The sequence below is a fragment of the Pongo pygmaeus genome, chromosome 11 (assembly GCF_028885625.2).
Source record: "Pongo pygmaeus isolate AG05252 chromosome 11, NHGRI_mPonPyg2-v2.0_pri, whole genome shotgun sequence".
NCBI classification, from domain to species: Eukaryota; Metazoa; Chordata; class Mammalia; order Primates; family Hominidae; genus Pongo; species Pongo pygmaeus.
Genome location: NC_072384.2, coordinates 38,975,468 through 38,992,855, shown reverse-complemented (window position 1 = coordinate 38,992,855; position 17,388 = coordinate 38,975,468).

Genomic DNA, 17,388 nt, shown 5'->3' with positions numbered 1-17,388 from the left:
TCCTATGGCAAGAAATTTTGTTCTCTATGTCCTTTTACTCCCAAGGGTTTTTCTACTCTAAGGGCTATTTTAACCTTTTAGCAATTTAGATAATCTTGCTTTGATCCCTTGATTTTGCAACCTAGGCAAATTTCATGTCCAACATATACACTTGATGAATTCTTTAACTTAATCTCTTATTAGTCTCTTTGTTTTTGTTCCTAAACCCAAGAGGAATGTTTTAGTTCATCTCAGACCCACCTTCTCACCTTCATGCCAACCTGAAACAGAACCTAGCTTATTTTTGGCTTCCAGAAGAAGCCCAATGAAGCTTTAATATGGTTTACTAAAAATAAGGTATACGTTGAGCAAAAGCATCCTATTGCAATGAAAATGCCCGGTCAGTAATCCCACACACTCACACTACATGTTATAGTCCTGAGCTACTACTCTCTGCCACCTGTCAAAAGCTCCACTCACCAAATGAATCTCATCAACTGTATACAGTCTCTTTGAAAATTTAATCTATTCTATTCCTTCCCTCATCAGACTCTAATTTAGGAAAGTCAAATAATCTATCTAGATAAAGGGAAAACTGTACCTCTTCTTAGTTAAAGCTACTGTTAACAAGCAAGCAAGCTAACCAACAAACTGTGAATTGCATATGTATTCAAATAATTATGGGTTCTTTGCCGTTCAAATATAAGCATAGAGCCCATGTCCCTCTATACATACACATTTACAGAAGCACAAGCAACAAATGAAACTTATTAATCATAATTCATACATTTGCAGGCCTGTCTTTAAAAATGTCAGAGAGCCAATATAAACCAGCCAGTATTTCTTAAATCCTCTTTACCATCTGTTTCTTACCAGCTTTCACTTCTCACAGTTCTTACTAGAAGCCTGTCCTTCCTTACCCCACTCTACCTGCTCACCAAATACTTTATCCAAATACCCAGCTGGCTGTTCTTTGATCTCTACAATTTTTCTAATAACAGAAGCAATTTAAAAAGATTTATTTTCTGATTTGGTGAACATATATTTATCATCACAATCTGTCTCAATGTGGCTGGGCCAGCTTACTCCAAGCACTATGAATTTCCCAAACCCCCATTCCTACGAATGAGGGCAAACTTTCCCTAGACACCGTATGGAAGAAAATATTTTCGTATCCCAATCTTAACCATGCCTACTTTCCTGCCCAAGAATGAAAAAAAGAGCCCTCACTCAAATGAAATAATCTTATTTTCAACAAAAGAGTATGGCATTGGTCCAGGATGGGGAAGAATAGTGCATTTTTGAAGTCTGGGTTATTCACTTTTAAATGGCAATAGGGCAGAGACACCTGTACTACAGCCCAGACAGCAACACAACCAGGCTAATTTAGATACTTTTCACATCCTTTTTTCAGCACAAAATAGAAAGACCAGGTCTGCATCTCTCTAGAACCATGATTTCGGATACTGAATGCCTTGCAACAAATGTTTAAATAAGAAAATAAAGATAAATATCTGGTGAAAAAAAAATGTTCAGGCAGAAACAAGAATAAATCTAGATTTAGGAAAAAATTTAATTCACATGCACATGATTCAACTAAAATTAATCCACCTTACATTCCTTTATGGAACACCATATCTTAATCAAAGCATTTATTTTAGATTTTTTAATTGCCCTTAGGCCTTAGCCAAGTAAAGAGTCTCTACTTATCTTTATCTTCACTTCTAATGGTCTCATTAAAGTGATACGCTAAAAACAACAACCAAAAAAGTCAAGACTTGTCACAGCAATTGGTCAGGATCACCTGTGCCTGGGATATCCAGACAACTCAGTGAATTCTGTCACACATCGGTGCCTTACTGACTCCTACTCCAAAACAATCCCATAACAGGAAAGTTGTAATTTCCTTCCATTCAGTAGATTTTAGAGTTATATTTATTAACAATATTTATCTACATATTTACCTATATAGTTCTGTTACATATACATTTCAACAGTTGTATTTATGTGGTTATTATGTATGTGTGTATAAATGTAAAGAAATAGAGACATGTTTATGTCTATATGTGTTCATGTACATACCCATTTATGTATTTATTACTACATAGTTAGGATAGATTATAAAGCCCTTGAGATGTCATTCAAATCTTATTGGGCTGAATTCCTTTCTCCTCTATTAAGATTTCCACAGAGAAAAATTAGATCTATTTCATCTCCACTATTAATAATCTTCATTTCAATGGTCACTCCCTGATGCTATCCCAAATTCTGTGGCTGTACCCTAGAATTCCTTATTATCTGCACTGATGCCATTAAAAGATGGCATTTCTGCCTCCTATTCTCTTCACCCAGTAATCAGCCAGAAAGCCAAGTATCTTCCCCACACCCTTAACCTCAGATCCCTGGTGAAGGCACACATCCAAACCACCTGCTTCTTTAAATAGAATTCTGGGTGTCAGTCCAGAGCTTTCTTTGGCCTACGGCTGTCTTTTGTTTTTGTCCACCTGCAGGATTCTTCGCTTATGACTAGACAGCCACCTACAGCGACACCACAGATCCAGGCTGAGCTCTAGTCATTTTCAAGTGCTGCAATAGAACACTCAGCGGGTGTCCCCCTTAAAGGGAGTCTTTAAAGAAATATCCACAGGCTCAGAACACAAGAGGGAGGCATGCCACCAGATTCTGATATCTCTCAAACCTCCAGTTTCCCTTAACTTTCTCTTTTTCTTGAGCAAGAATTCAATTTGTGCAGTCATATAAAAAGAAATAAAAAGAGAATGTGATTGCCAAGAGGTTATCTTAATTGAGCCAGATATACTGCAGATACTCCTCACATTATGATGATGTTACAGGCCCAATAAACCCATCCTAAGGTGAAAATATTTTAAGTTGAAAATGTATTTAATACACATAGCCTGCCACATATCATAGCTTACTCCAACTTACCTTTAACATGCTCAGAATACATATATTAGTCTACTGTTGAGAAAAATCATCCAACACAAACATATTGTATAATAAAGTGTTGAATATCTTATTTAAACTATTGAATACTATACTGAGAATATGGGTGTTCATCATTCTTGTACACAGCCAAAAGCACACTGGGCCTGGAGAGTGTTTGAAGAATTGAACTAAAATTAATAGCTGGATGATGGGGATGCTATAGCAACAGGGTCACCAATTTCTCTCTCTTTTGATGAGGCTTGAGAGTAGTAGGCACAGTGTTCTTCAGGAAGATATTAAGTTTTGACTCTACAGTTTTTCCTTTTCATAATTATCTATAAAGTGCTGGCCACACCATACACTGCAGAATATTGGTTGTTTACCATCATCATCACGTGGCAGACTGGGAGCTGTCACTCATTGTTGCTGCCCAGCATCACCCCAGAATCACCAGAGAGTAGTGTGCTGCATATTGCTGGCCCAGAAAAAAAGATCAAAATTCAAAGTACAGTTGTTACTGAATGCATACCATGTTTGCACCATTGTAAAGCTGGAAAATTATAAGATGAACCATCGTAAATTGGGGACCCTCTGTACTTAGATACAACTTTTGCTTAACATGATATTGATTGTTTGCATTTACTGGTGTTTTCAAAACCTCAGGTTACTTTTGTAAATAAGCCTCTAGCTTAGTTGTTCATCCACTGACATTTGGTGTACTTTAGGAGTTATTGTTGGAAACTAAAAATTTATGGGTAGATGGAGGAAAAGATGGTTGATAGGAGACAGGACTAATGTGCAGCTCCAGCTTGCATGGACAGAACAGCGTCTGGAGACATACGTTGAGAACTTTTGCCCCAAGAACTACTGCAGGAACATACCAGGAAAACTGTAAGAATTTGCAGACTCTTTAAAAGCAGTGGCTTGCTGCTGCAAATACTGCAAGACAGTTGAAAAGCTCCACTGCAGCAAGCCCCGCGCAAGGAGATTCTGAACTCAGACCCATCAACCCTGCTCCCACCTGATGGTTTTTCTCTACCCACCTTGGTAGCCGAAGACAAAAGACATAAACTCTTGGGAGCTCTGTGCCTCACCCATCACCTGAGGAAACTGAACACTTGTCCTAGACAATGTAGGGCAAGCCCATATCCCCCTTCTACTACTGCAGCTGGTGCTGTCTTGAAATCACCACCTCCTGACTGGAGGCCAACCAACTCAAGCCACTACAGCAACTCATAACAGAGCAACCTTGCTCCAAAGAAGGTAACAACAGCTAATTTCACCACCTGCAACACCTTGGCTAAACAGAGGTCCTGAGTCTATCCATGTGACAACTTCACTGCTAGCGTAACCCATATTTGAGAAAACCATTCCACTAAACAAAACTATAACCAAGGACTCTAACAGAGTCCACTTCACTCCCCTGCCACCTAACAACCAGAGCAGGTGCTGGTATCCACAACTGGGAGAACTGAGGATGGATGATATCACAGGATTCTTTTTAGACATTCCTCAGCACCAGCCTGGAGTCCGGTAGCCCCACTGGGTGGCTAGACTCAGAAGGGCAATAGCAATCACTGCAGTCTGGCTCTGAGAAAGCCACTTCCATAGAGGAAAGGGGGGAGCACCACATCAAGGGATAACCCAATGGGACAAAAGAATCTGAACAGCAGATCTTGACTTCCAGGTCTTTCCAGTGAAACAGTCTACAAAATAAGAAGGAATCAGAAAAACAATTCTGTGCTTGACAAAACAAGTTTCTATAACACCTCCAATACATCATACTAGCTCTCCAGCATTGGATCCAAATCAAGAAGAAATCTATGAATTGCTAGATCAAGAATTCAGAAGGCTGACTGTTAAGCTACTCAAAAAAGGCATAAAAGCAGGGTGAAAAACAACTTTAAAAAATTTTAAAAAAATACGGGATATGGAAAGATAATTCTCCAGAGAAATAGATATTGTAAAGAAAAGACAATCGTAACTTCTGGAAATGAAAGACTCACATAGAGAAATGTAAAATACACTGGAAAGTTTCAACAATAGAATCAAACAAGTAGAAGAAACAACTTCAGAGCTTGAAGAAAAGGCTTTTGAATTGACCCAATCCAACAAAGACAAATAATTTTTAAAAATGGAGAAAGCCTCCAAGAAGCTTGGGATTATGTTAAAGGACCAAACATAAGAATAGTTGGTGTTTCTGAGGAAAAAGAGAAATCCAAAAGTCTGGAAAATTTATTTGAGGGAACAATTGATAAAAATTTCCCTAGTCTTTCTAGAGATGTAGACTTCCAAGTACAAGAAGCCTAGAGAACACCCAGGAAATTCATCACAAAAAGATCGTCACCTAGGCACATAGTCATCAGGTTATCTAAAGTCAAGACAAATGAAATCTGAAGAGCTGTAAGGGAGAAGCATCAGGTAAACCATCAAGGAAATCCTATCACATTAACAGCAGTTTTCTCAGTGGAAACCTTGCAAACCAGAAGGGACTGGGATCTTCAGCCTCCTTAACCAAAACAATTATCAGCCAAGAATTTTGTATCCAGTGAAACTAAGCTTTATAAATGAAGAAGAGATAATTTAAGATTTATAAAGGAAGAAGAGGTAAAAAAAGATTTGTTTGTCTATTTCAGACAAACAAATGCTGACAGAATTCACCACTACCAAGCCCGCACTACAAGAAATGACAAAAGGAATTCTAAATCTTGGAAAAACAACCTTGAAATACACCATAATAGAACCTTCTTAAAGCATATATCTCAAAGGGTCTATAAAACCATAACACAATGAAAAAAAATCCCGATGTATTCAGGCAACAACTAGCATAATGAGTAGAACAGTACTTCACATCTCAATACTAACATTGAATGTAAATGGCCTAAATGCTCCACTTAAAAGATACGGAATTGCAGAATGGATAAAAATCCACCAATCAAGTACCTGCTGTCTTCAAGAGACTCACCTAAAATATAAGGACTCACATAAACATAAGGTAAAGGGGTGGAAAAAGATGTTCCATGCAAATGAAAACCAAAAGTGAGCAGGAGTAACTATTCTTATATCAGACAAAAGAGACTTTAAGCAACAACGGTTAAAAAAGACAAAGAGAGACATTACATAATGGTAAAAGGAAAGTCCAACAGGAAACTATTACAATCCTAAACAGATATGTACCTAATACTGGAGTTTCCAAATCTATAAAACTATTACTACTACACCTAAGAAATAACATAGATGGCAGCACATTAATAGTGGGGGATTTCAATACTCCACTGACAGCACTAGACAGGTCATCGAGATAGAAAGTCAACAAAGAACCAATGGACTTAAACTATACCCTAGAACAAATGGACTTAAAGGATATTGATAGAACATTCTACCCAATGACTGCAGAATATAAATTCTTTTCATCAGCAGATGGAGCATTCTCCAAGATAGACCATACGATAGGCCACAGAACAAGTCTCAATAAATTTTTAAAAATCGAAATTATGTTAGACCACAGTGGAATAAAATTGGAAATCAACTCCAGAAGAAACCCTCAAAACAATGCAAATACATGGAAATTAAATAGCCTGCTCCTGAATGATCTTTGGGCAAACAATGAAGTTAAGATGGAAATTTAAGATTTATTTGAACTGAACAATAATAGTTACATGACCTATAAAGTACTCTGGGATATAGCAAAAGCAATGCTAAAAGGAAAGTTCATAGCATTAAATAGCAACATCAAAAAGTCTAAAAACCTAACCTCACACCTCAAGGAACTAGAGAAACAAGAACAAACCAAACCCACGCTGTTCTTATGATAGTGAATGAATTCTCAAGACATTTAATTGTTTTAAAGTGTTTGACAGTTCTACCCTCTCTCTCTCTTCTGCCTCCATGTAAGACATGCCTTGCTTTTCCTTCACCTTCTGCCATAATTCTAAGTTTTCTGAGGCCTTCCCAGCCATACAGAACTGTGAGATAATTAAACCTCCCTTTTAGAAATCACCCAATCTCAAGTAGTTCTTTATAGACGTGCGAAAATGGACTAATACAAAAGATTAGTACCGAGATAATTGGGGCATTGCTATAAGATACCTGAAAATGTAGAAGCAACTTTGGAAGCAGGCAATGGGCAGAAGTTGGAACAGTTTGGAAGGCTCAGAAGAGGACGGGAAGATGCAGGAAAGTCTGAAATTTTCTAGAGACTTGTTGAATGGTTTTGACCAAAATGCTGATGGTGATATGGACAGTGAAATCCAGGCTGAGGTGGTCTCAGATGAAGATGAGGATCCCATTGGGAACTGGAGCAAAGGTCACACTTACTATGCTTTAGTAAAGAGACTGAAAGCATTTTGCCCCTGCCCTAGAGATCTGTAGATCTTTGAACTTGAGAGAGATAATTTAGGGTATCTGGTGGAAGAAGTTTCTAAACAGTAAAGCATTCAACAGGTGAACTTGCACTTTCTCAAAGTGAACAGTCATATGCATTCAAAAATACATGATCTGAAATTGAAACTTACGTTTAAAAGGGAAGCAAAACATAAAAGTTTGGAAAATTTGCAGCTTGACCATGTGGTAAAAGGAAAACCCCGTCTTCTAGGGAGAAATGCAAGCTGGTTACAGAAATTTGCATAAGTAATGAGGAACGAAATGCTAATAGCCAAGACAACGGGGAAAATGTCTCCAGAGCATTTCAGAGATGTTCACGGCAGCTCCTCCCATCACAGGATGGAGGCCTAGGGGAAAAAAATGTAGTTTTTTTTAAATTTTTATAAATTACCCATTCTTATGTAGTTTTTTATAGCAGTATGATAACGGACTAATACAACATTGACTTTGGCAAAGAGTTCATGACCAAGAACCCAAAGGCAAATACAAAAGATACAAAGACAAATAAATGGGACTTAATTAAACTAAAAAGCTTCTGTACAGCAAAAGAAATACTCAGCAGAGTAAACAGACAACCCACATAATAGGAGAAAATGTTCACATACTGTGCATCCAACAGAAGACATATCCAGAATCTACAAGGAATTCAAAGAATCAGCAAAAAAAAAAATAATAATTCCATCAAAAAGTAGGCTAAGGACATGAATAGATGTTATCAAAGAATATATACAAATGGCTAATAGGTATTTTACAAAATGCTCAACATCACTAATGATCAGGGAAATGCAAATCAAAACCACAATGCAATACCATCTTACTCTTGCAAGAATGGCCATAATCAACAAACCAAAAAATAATAAATGTTTATGTGGATGCGGTGAACAAGGAATACTTCTACACTGCTGACAGAAATGTAAACTAGTATAGGCACTACAGAAAACAGGATGGAGATTCCTTAAAGAATTTAAAGTAGGAATTACTATTTTATCCAACAATCCCAGTACTGGGTATCTACCCAAAGGAAAAGAAATCATTATATGAAAAAGACATTTGTACATAGTAGCACAATTTGCAATTGCAAAAATATGGAACCAGCCTAAATGCTCATCAACCAATGAGTGGATAAAGAAAATGTGGTATATATATATATATATGTATATATATATATATACCATGGAATACTACTCAGCCATAAAAATAAATGAAATAATGGTATTTTCAGCAACCTGGATAGAATTGGAGACCATTATTCTAAGTGAAGTCACTCAGGAATGAAAAAACAAACATTTTATGTTATCACTTGTAAGTGGGAGCTAAGCTATGCGGCAGCAAAGGTGTAAGAATGATATAATAGATTCTAGGGACTTGGGTGAAAGGGTGGGAGTGGTATGAGGGATAAAAGACTGATAGCCAGATGTGGTGGTTCATGCCTATAATCCCAGCACTTTGGGAGGCTGAGATGGGAGGATAGCTTGAGCCCTGGATCTCAAGGCTGCAGTGAGCCATGATTGTGCCACTGAACTCCAGCTTGGGTGACAGAGTGAAACCCTGTGTCTAAAAAAATTTAAAAATAAAAATAAATAAAATAAAGAGTTCTGACAGTACCAGATACTAGATGGATCTCCACCAATATTTGATGGTCCTTGGCCTAGCTCCTAGTCTCCCTCAGCTTACTTTCCCTTGTTAATGTCTTAGAAAAATTGCCCTAAACCTTGTCTACATATTAAAATAAAATATGATTGTGTGTGTGTGTGTGTGTGTGTGTGTGTGTGTGTGTGAATGCCCAGGTCTCTGAGAGATTCTGATTTTACTAATCTAAGGTGACTTCCAGGTACTACTTTTTTAAGTGTTTTCTAGGTAAGACTGGCTTAGACTTATCTGACACTGAGAAGCATTTGTTTCCAGAGATCCTAAACCTGTGAGTCATGCCCTTAACCACCAGCCCCATATGTGCAGCTGCAAAGAAATTTGCTTTCATTCCTCTCAGAATTCTAATATGGCTTGCTAATTTACCAACACAATATTCCAACACAGTGTCTTTCCAGTGTTCCAGAGGAGAAATGTTACAGCTGTCAGCAGCTTGACAGACTGTTGAAAACATGTAAAATCAACTATGTAAATTGGGAGTTACAAAATGCTATGGGGACTTTTCCTCTGACAGTGTAGAAATTACAAACATTTTATCAGGGCTGAAAATTCAAATAAAGAAATACTCTATATCCTAAATAAATAGTGTAGCAATCTATAACATCTCATTCAAGAAATGTTTCTCTCTCCTAACAATTTACTCATGCTTTGCTCATGTATCCTCCCACACCCCTCCCACTCATCTCCTTCCCATTTCACACAAGGAAACCTAATAAAAATCAAATGGGAGATTCGACTCTACCTCCACAAAGAAAGAGCCGCAGCTTCTAAAGCTGTTTTTTCATTTTTTTGTTTTATCATTTCTTTCTTCCCATTTCTTCTCTTTCTTTTCTTTCTGGATCTCTTTACCTTTCTCCTGCCATGTATTGCAAATTCTGTTCACCTCTTGGGCATGCTCTTGACAAGTATGGTGATGAAGAATGACTGAGTAAAGTATCTCTTCTGTGTCTGATATTATCTTAGACTAGGGTCTGGGGCTATCAAGCCTACCATTTCTCATATACCTATACAAAGGAAATTAATAAGATTAAATATAATGTAAAGAACTAGGGTAATTCACTTCTAATTTATGCAGAGATTCATAGAAGATGTGTATATGTATGCAATTAATCATAATCATTTTGTTATTTTCAGAAAGCTTTTTTTTTGAATCCATATTCTTTGTGTTAAACATATATTCTGTGCCCTTGATCAGTCTATTCAAATTTATTTAAGAAGCTTTTGTTCAAAGGGCATTTCAAAATCACCTGGAAAAAAATTTGCTTCTAGAAGTCATTTAAGGGGATATATCTAATAGTTTCTAATATTGAAACTGTCAATAACAAATAGTGATAATAAAAATGCATCAGTAAAGACAATGACCTTAAGGCACCTGTCCCCCCTCCCTGTGACTGATTTATAACCACTGGCTTCACTAATGGCATAAAATCACACATAAGTAGTGCAGAATTCTGGACATATAATCAATATAGTTTATCAATCATATTTGTTCATTGATTTATTCATAACATATGCCACTTTTATAATAATAATTTATACTTTCAAATAAGCTTTGAAAATAATTTCACGACTTACTATTTTTTGTTTCTTTCACCAGAACTCTAATGTTAGGAATAGGCAACAGCATTAAAATAACTTAATGTGCTAAAAAGTAGCTAAGTTCCAGTATCTACAAAAGTGTTATTTATTTTACGTTGTGCTAAAAAACAAGAACTATACTAGTTAGACATTTTTTATTGGAACTCAGAACTCAGGTCAATGGAGGTTGAATTATCACAAGCAACAAAGAAGAATTGACAGAGGATAGGTTTTGAAGTCTGAAAGACATAGATTCAAAATCTGGCCTCACCCTTTTTCATATTTTTTATAGCTTATGTTGACTAATTTAATTTATTTCTCTGAAAAATACAGTGAAATTCCATCTTGGGGAGTTTTAGAAATTTATGAAAAAGCAAATTACTTTCCATTTATTGCTTTAGGTATACAGGAGGCCATCAAAAGCCTGGCAGTTATTATTCTCCTGATTTCCACATGGTGCACGCCTGGGTTTGATAATAGTCAAGTGAGTGAGCTTCCTTTTTATACATTATTCACATTGTTTGCCAACAAAAGCAGAAGGACTAACAGTCTGTCACAATATGCATTTCTATACCCCTCTCTCTCGAGAATAGAAAGCATGTGTGTGTGCACATGTGTGTGTATGTATGTAAGAAAACAAAAATGTCAGAAGGGAAAATGAACATTTAACCAAGAAAAAAGTGACAAAAATTACCATTCTCAGAAAGGAAAATGGAGCCATCACTACTGATCCTGTGGGCAAAAGGAAAATGAATTAATATTATGAAAGACTCTAGGCCCACAAATCTGACAACTTAGATGAAATGAACCAATTTCATGAAGAACACAATCTATCAAAACTCACATGAGGAGAAATAGATAATCCAAATAGGGCTATATCTATTAGAGTAACTGAATAGTTAATAGTCCTCCAAAACAGAAACACCAGGTCCAGATGGGTTCACTATGAATTTTACAAAGCATTTAAGTAAAATAGTATATTAACCCTCCACAACCTCTTGTAAAAATATAGACAGAAGGAACACTTTCTAATTCATTCTATGAGGCCAGCACTGCCTTAATAACAAAAGAAAATAAAGACATACCATAAGGTCAATATCTCTCATAAATGTGAATGCACTAATTGAGACAGGAGAGTTCCCTGACCCCTTTGCGGGACTTGTGACAGGGGGATGGTTGGTTTGCCCAGCTGGCTGCCCTGAGCTCAAATCCCTTATGTGAGGTGAGGGGCAGCACACAGACATGCAGGTGCAGGAGTTGGGGTGAGTGCTTTTGGGCTCTGGCCCACTGTAACACACCCTAGGGGTGTGTTACAATTAACGCTGTTTTAGCAGTTGCTGTCCACAGATGGCTAAGTGTTAAACCAGCTCAGTGGAGAGTCAGGGTAACAGCCTTTTACATCCTGCCCTCTTTGTACTTGGGTCTTCACTGGTGTCCAGGAATAATTGGATCATGCAGACTTGAAGAATGGTGAATGCAGGGATTTTATTAATTGATAGAGGTGGCTTTCAGTGGGCTGGATGGGGTGCTGGAAAGGGGATGGAGTGGGAAGATGATGTTTCCCTGGAGTTGGGCCATCCAGTGGCCTATCTCTCTGACGTCCCAAGACGAACTCCTCTCAACTTTCAGACGCTCCTTCTCTTCTCTCCTTCTCTGCTGTACTGCTCTGCTGCTCTGCCACTCTGCCACTATTCTGCTCTGGAGCCTGGGGTTTGGGGCTTTTATGGGTACAGGATGAGGGAATGGTGGGTCAGAGTGGTCCTGGACAAGGCAACATTTGGGCAAAAAAACAGGAATGTCTGTTCCCATTTAGGGCCATGAGTTTCTAGGCTTGAGGGTGGGGCTTTTGCTGGGGAACCATCCTCTTCTACCCAGTATTTCCCTGCCTCCTGTCCATATTATAATCCTCAACAAAATATTAGAATATTGAATCCAAATCGAATAATATATGAAAATAATTTTATGCCATAATTTAATGGGATTTACTTCTGGTATAAAACATTGGTTCAATGTTTAAAAATCAATTAATGTTAAGCTATCATATCAACAAGTTAAAAAAGAAAATTATACAATCATATCATTAGATGTAAAAAAATCACAAAATTCATCATCAATTTATAGTAAAAACTCTCATTATACTGGGCATAGAGGGGAACATCTTCAATTTGATAAAGGACACATACCAAAAAAATACAGCTAGCATCATCCTTAGGGATGAGAAACTAGTTTTTTTATATATTCTCACCACTCCTGTTTAACATCATACTGGAAATTGTAGCTAATGCAATGAGCTAAGTAAATGAAGAAAAAATATATACAGATTTTGAAGAAAGAAATAAAACTGTCTTTGTTCATAAATGGCAAGATTGTAGAAAATCTGAGAGAACTGACATACCAAAAAACTCTTGGAACTGGCAAGCAATTACAAAAAGGTTGCATGATACCAGGTCAATATACAAAATTCTATTTATTTTCTATATACCAGTAATAGATGAAATCTGAAGTTACAACCAAATTTTTATTCACATTAGCATCCTCAACAAAATGAAAAACTTTGATATAAACTAACAAATTTGTACAAGATCTATATGAGGAAAATTATAAGATGCTGAGGAAAGCTATAAAAGAAAATCTAAATAAATGGAGACATATTCTGTGTTCACAGAAGGCTCAATTTTGTCTCTGTTCTTCTAAACTTGATTTGTATATGCATGCAATCTCACTCAAACTTCCAAGTTATTGTACGGATACTGAAAAACTGATTCTAAAACTCATGCAAAAAAGCAAAACACCAGAAGAGCCAAAATGATATTGAAGAAAAAAGTCAGAGTACTAACACTATAGGTCTTTGACATTTACTAAAAAACTACAGTAATTAAGATGATAGTCTGGCACTGGCAAAAACAAAAGACAAATAATGAAACAAAATAGAGAATGCAGAAATGAACCCATACAAATAGAGTAGATTGATCTTTGTCAAAAAAGTGAAGGCAATTCAATGGCGAAAATATGGTCATTTCAACAAATAGTGCTGCAACACCTGGATATTTATGTGCAACAAAAATAAATCTAGTAACAGACCTTATATTCTTCAATAAAATTGAACTCAGATCATAAACCTAAATGTAAAATAAAAATCTTTAAAATTTTAGACAATAACATAGAAGACAATCTACATAACTTTGAGTTTGGTGAGATATATATATATATATATATATATATATATATATATATATACACACACATAATAAAAATAGCTAAAATTCAAAATACTAATTATATCAAATTCTGGCAATGATGGAGAGTAACAAGAACTCTCATTCATTGTTTTTGGGAATAAAAACTGAAATAGCTACTTTGTGTGGCTGTTTCAGAGTTTCTTATAACACTATACATAAGCTTAGTACATCATCCAGCAATTGTGCTGTTAAATATTTACAAAAATTTGTTGAAATCATTTGTCTACACAAAACCCTGCATATGAATGTCTTAGGAGCTTTGTTTATAGTTGCCAAAAACTGGAAGCACCAAAATATTCATCAAAAGGTTAATTAATAAACAAACTGTGATATAACCATAGAATGGAATACTATTCAGTGATAAAAGAAAACGAATGATTTAGCCACAAAAGACGGGAAGAAAACTTAAATGCATATTCCTTAGTGAAAGAAGCTTTTGAAAATGCAACACACTATGTGATTTCAACTATCTAACATACTGGAAAAGGCAAAACTATAGATACTAAAAAGATCAGTGGAAAAGATAGCAGAATAGAAGGCCCCACTGATTGTCTCTGCAGCAAGAACACCAATTTAACAACTATCTACACATACACAAAAAGGACTTTCGTAGGAACCAATAATGAAGTTAGCACTCACAATATCAGGTTTTAACTTGCTATATCCCTGAAAGAGGCACTGAGGAGGTGACAAAAAAACCTCTTGAATGGTTGACACCACCCCTCCCCCCTCCCCCAGCAGCAGCAGGAGTGTGGTGCTGAGAGAGTTTCTGTACACTGTTGGAAGGAGAGCACAGTAATTGTGAGGCATTGAACTCAGAGTTGCCGGGTTATAGCAGAAAGAAAGGCTGGACCAAACTCAGCTGACACCCATCCATGGAGGGAGCATTTAAACCAGCCCTAGTCAGAGGGGAATTGCCAATCCCAGCACTCATAATTTGAGTTCCCACAAGTCTTGCCACCATGGACTGAAGTTCTCTAGGACTCTAAATAAACTTGAAAGGCAGTCTAGGCCATAAGGACTGCAACTCCTAGGAGAGTCCTAGTGCTGAACTGGGCCCCAAGACACTGGACTAGAGGGCAGATGACTTACTGAGACATCAGCTGGGGTGAGTAAGGAAGTGCTAGAATCACCCCTACCCAAAATCCAGATTGCACAGCTTGTGGATCCAAAAGAGACCCCTTTTTTTTCTGCTTGAGGAGTGGAGAGAGAGAAAGGGGGGAGGTATTTGTCTTGCATCATTGATACTAACTCAGGCAAAGCAGGATAGGGCATGGGTCAGAGTCATGAGGCCCTCTTTCTAGGCCCTAGCTACCAGACATTTTTGGACTCTGGGCCAGAAGGGACATTTCTAGACACACTTGGGTCAGAAGGAAAACTACTACCTTTAAAGGAAGGACTCAGTCCTGGCAGCATTCATCAATTGCTAACTGAAGAGCACTTGGGTGCTTAATAACCAGCAGCAATACCCAGGTACTACATTGAGGGCTTTGGGTGACACACTGAGACTTGCTGGCTTCAGGTGAGACTCAGCACATTATCAGCTTTGGTGGCTTTGGGGAGAGAATCCTCTGCTTGAGAAAGTGAATGGAAAAGTAAAGGGAACTTCGTCTTGCATCTTAGGTACCAGCTCAGCCATAGGTGGGTAGAGCACCAAGTGTACTACTGGGGTCCCCAGTCCCAGGACTTGACTCTTGGATGAAATTTCTCGAGCTTCCCTAGGCCAAAGGGAGCCCATGTTCCCTGAAGGGTGAGTCCCAGGTCAGGCAGCATTCACAAAGCTAATGGTAGTGTCTTTGGGTCTTCAGAGAACATTGGTGGTAGTCTGGAAGTACTCCTCATGGAACCATGGTGGCAGTGGCCTTGGGTGAGTCTCCTCTGCCTTTGGAAAGGGAGGGGAAGAGTGGGAAGTATTGTGTCTTGGGATTTTAGTGCCAGCTCAGCTGCAGTAAATAGAACACCAGGTAGACTTCTAAGATTTTTGACTCCAGTACCTGGCTCCCAGACAACACCATTACACTTGCCTAGAGCATGGGGGTACTTGCCACCCTGAAGGGAAGGACACAGGCCTGGCTGGCTTTGCCACTGTCTGACTGCAGAGCACCACAGGCCTTGAGCGAACACAGGCAATAGCCAGGGAATGGTTACAGCAGGCCTTGGGTGAGATCTAGTGCTGTGCTGGCTTCAGATTTGACTCAGCACATTCATAGTGGTGGTCACCACAGGGGTGCTCATGTCACTAAACCCCCAGCTTCAGGTGGCTTAGAACAGAGAGAGAGAGACTGTTTTGGAGAAGGTGAGGGAAGAGAACCAGAGTCTCTGTCTGGTAATCCAGAGAATTCTGAATCTTGTCAAAGACCATCAAGGTGGTACCTCTGCAAGTCTTCAAAAACCACAGGAGTACTGGGCTTGGGATGCCTGATAAAGCAGATACAGCATAGATCACAACACCCAAGTCCTTTCAAATATCAGGAAAGTGTTTTCAAGGAGTACAGGTACAAACAAGTCCAGACTTGGAAGACTACAATAAGCACTTAACTCTTCAACACCCAGACATCTAAGAATATCTATAAGTATCAAGGCAATCAGGAAAACATAACATCCCCAAATGAACAAAATACGGCCCAGGGACTGTTCCTCGATAAACAGTTACGTGACCTTTCAGATAGAAAATTCAAAATAGCTGTATTAAAGAAACTCAAAGAAATTCAAAAGAGCACAGAGAAGGAATTCAGAATTCTACCTGATAAACTTAACAAAGAGATTGAAATAATTAAAAAGAATCAAGGAGAAATTGTGGAGCTGAAAAATGCAATTGATATACGGAAGAATGCATCAGAGTCTTTTAATAACAGAATTAATCAAGCAGAAAAAAGAACTAGTGAGCTTGAAGACAGGCTATTTGAAAATACACAAGGGAGAAAATAAGAATTTAAAAAATGACGCATGTGTGCAAGATCTAAAATTAGCATCAAAGGGCAAATATAGGGGTTATTGGCCTTGAAGAGGAAATAGAGGAAGAGATAGGGGTTGAAAGTTTATTCAAAGGGATAAAAACAGAGAAATTACTAAACCTAGAGAAAGATATCGATATCCAGATACAAGAGTTATAGAACAGCAAGGAGATTTAACCCAAGGAAGACTACCTCAAGATATTTAAAAATCAAACTTGCAAAGGTCAAGGATGAAGAAGGGATTTGAAAAGCAGAAAGGGAAAAGAAACAAATAACATGCAATGCAGCTCCAGTACGTCTGGCAGCAGACTTTTCAATGGAAAACTTACAGGCCAGGAGAGAATGGCATAACATATTTAAAGTGCTGAAGGGGGAAAAAAATAACGTTTACTCTAGGGTAGTTTATCCTGTGAAACTATTCCTTAAGCATGAAGGAGAAACACAAACTTTCCCAGACAAACAAAAGCTAAGGGATTACATCAACACTAGACCTATCTTGCAAGAAATTCTGAAGGGAGTACTTCAGTCAGGTCAGAAACGAAAGAACATTAATGAGCAATAAGTAATCACCTGAAGGTACAAAATTCACTGGTAATAGAAAGTACACAGAAAAATACAGAATCTTATAACAGTGTAACTGGGGTATGCAAACTACTGTTATC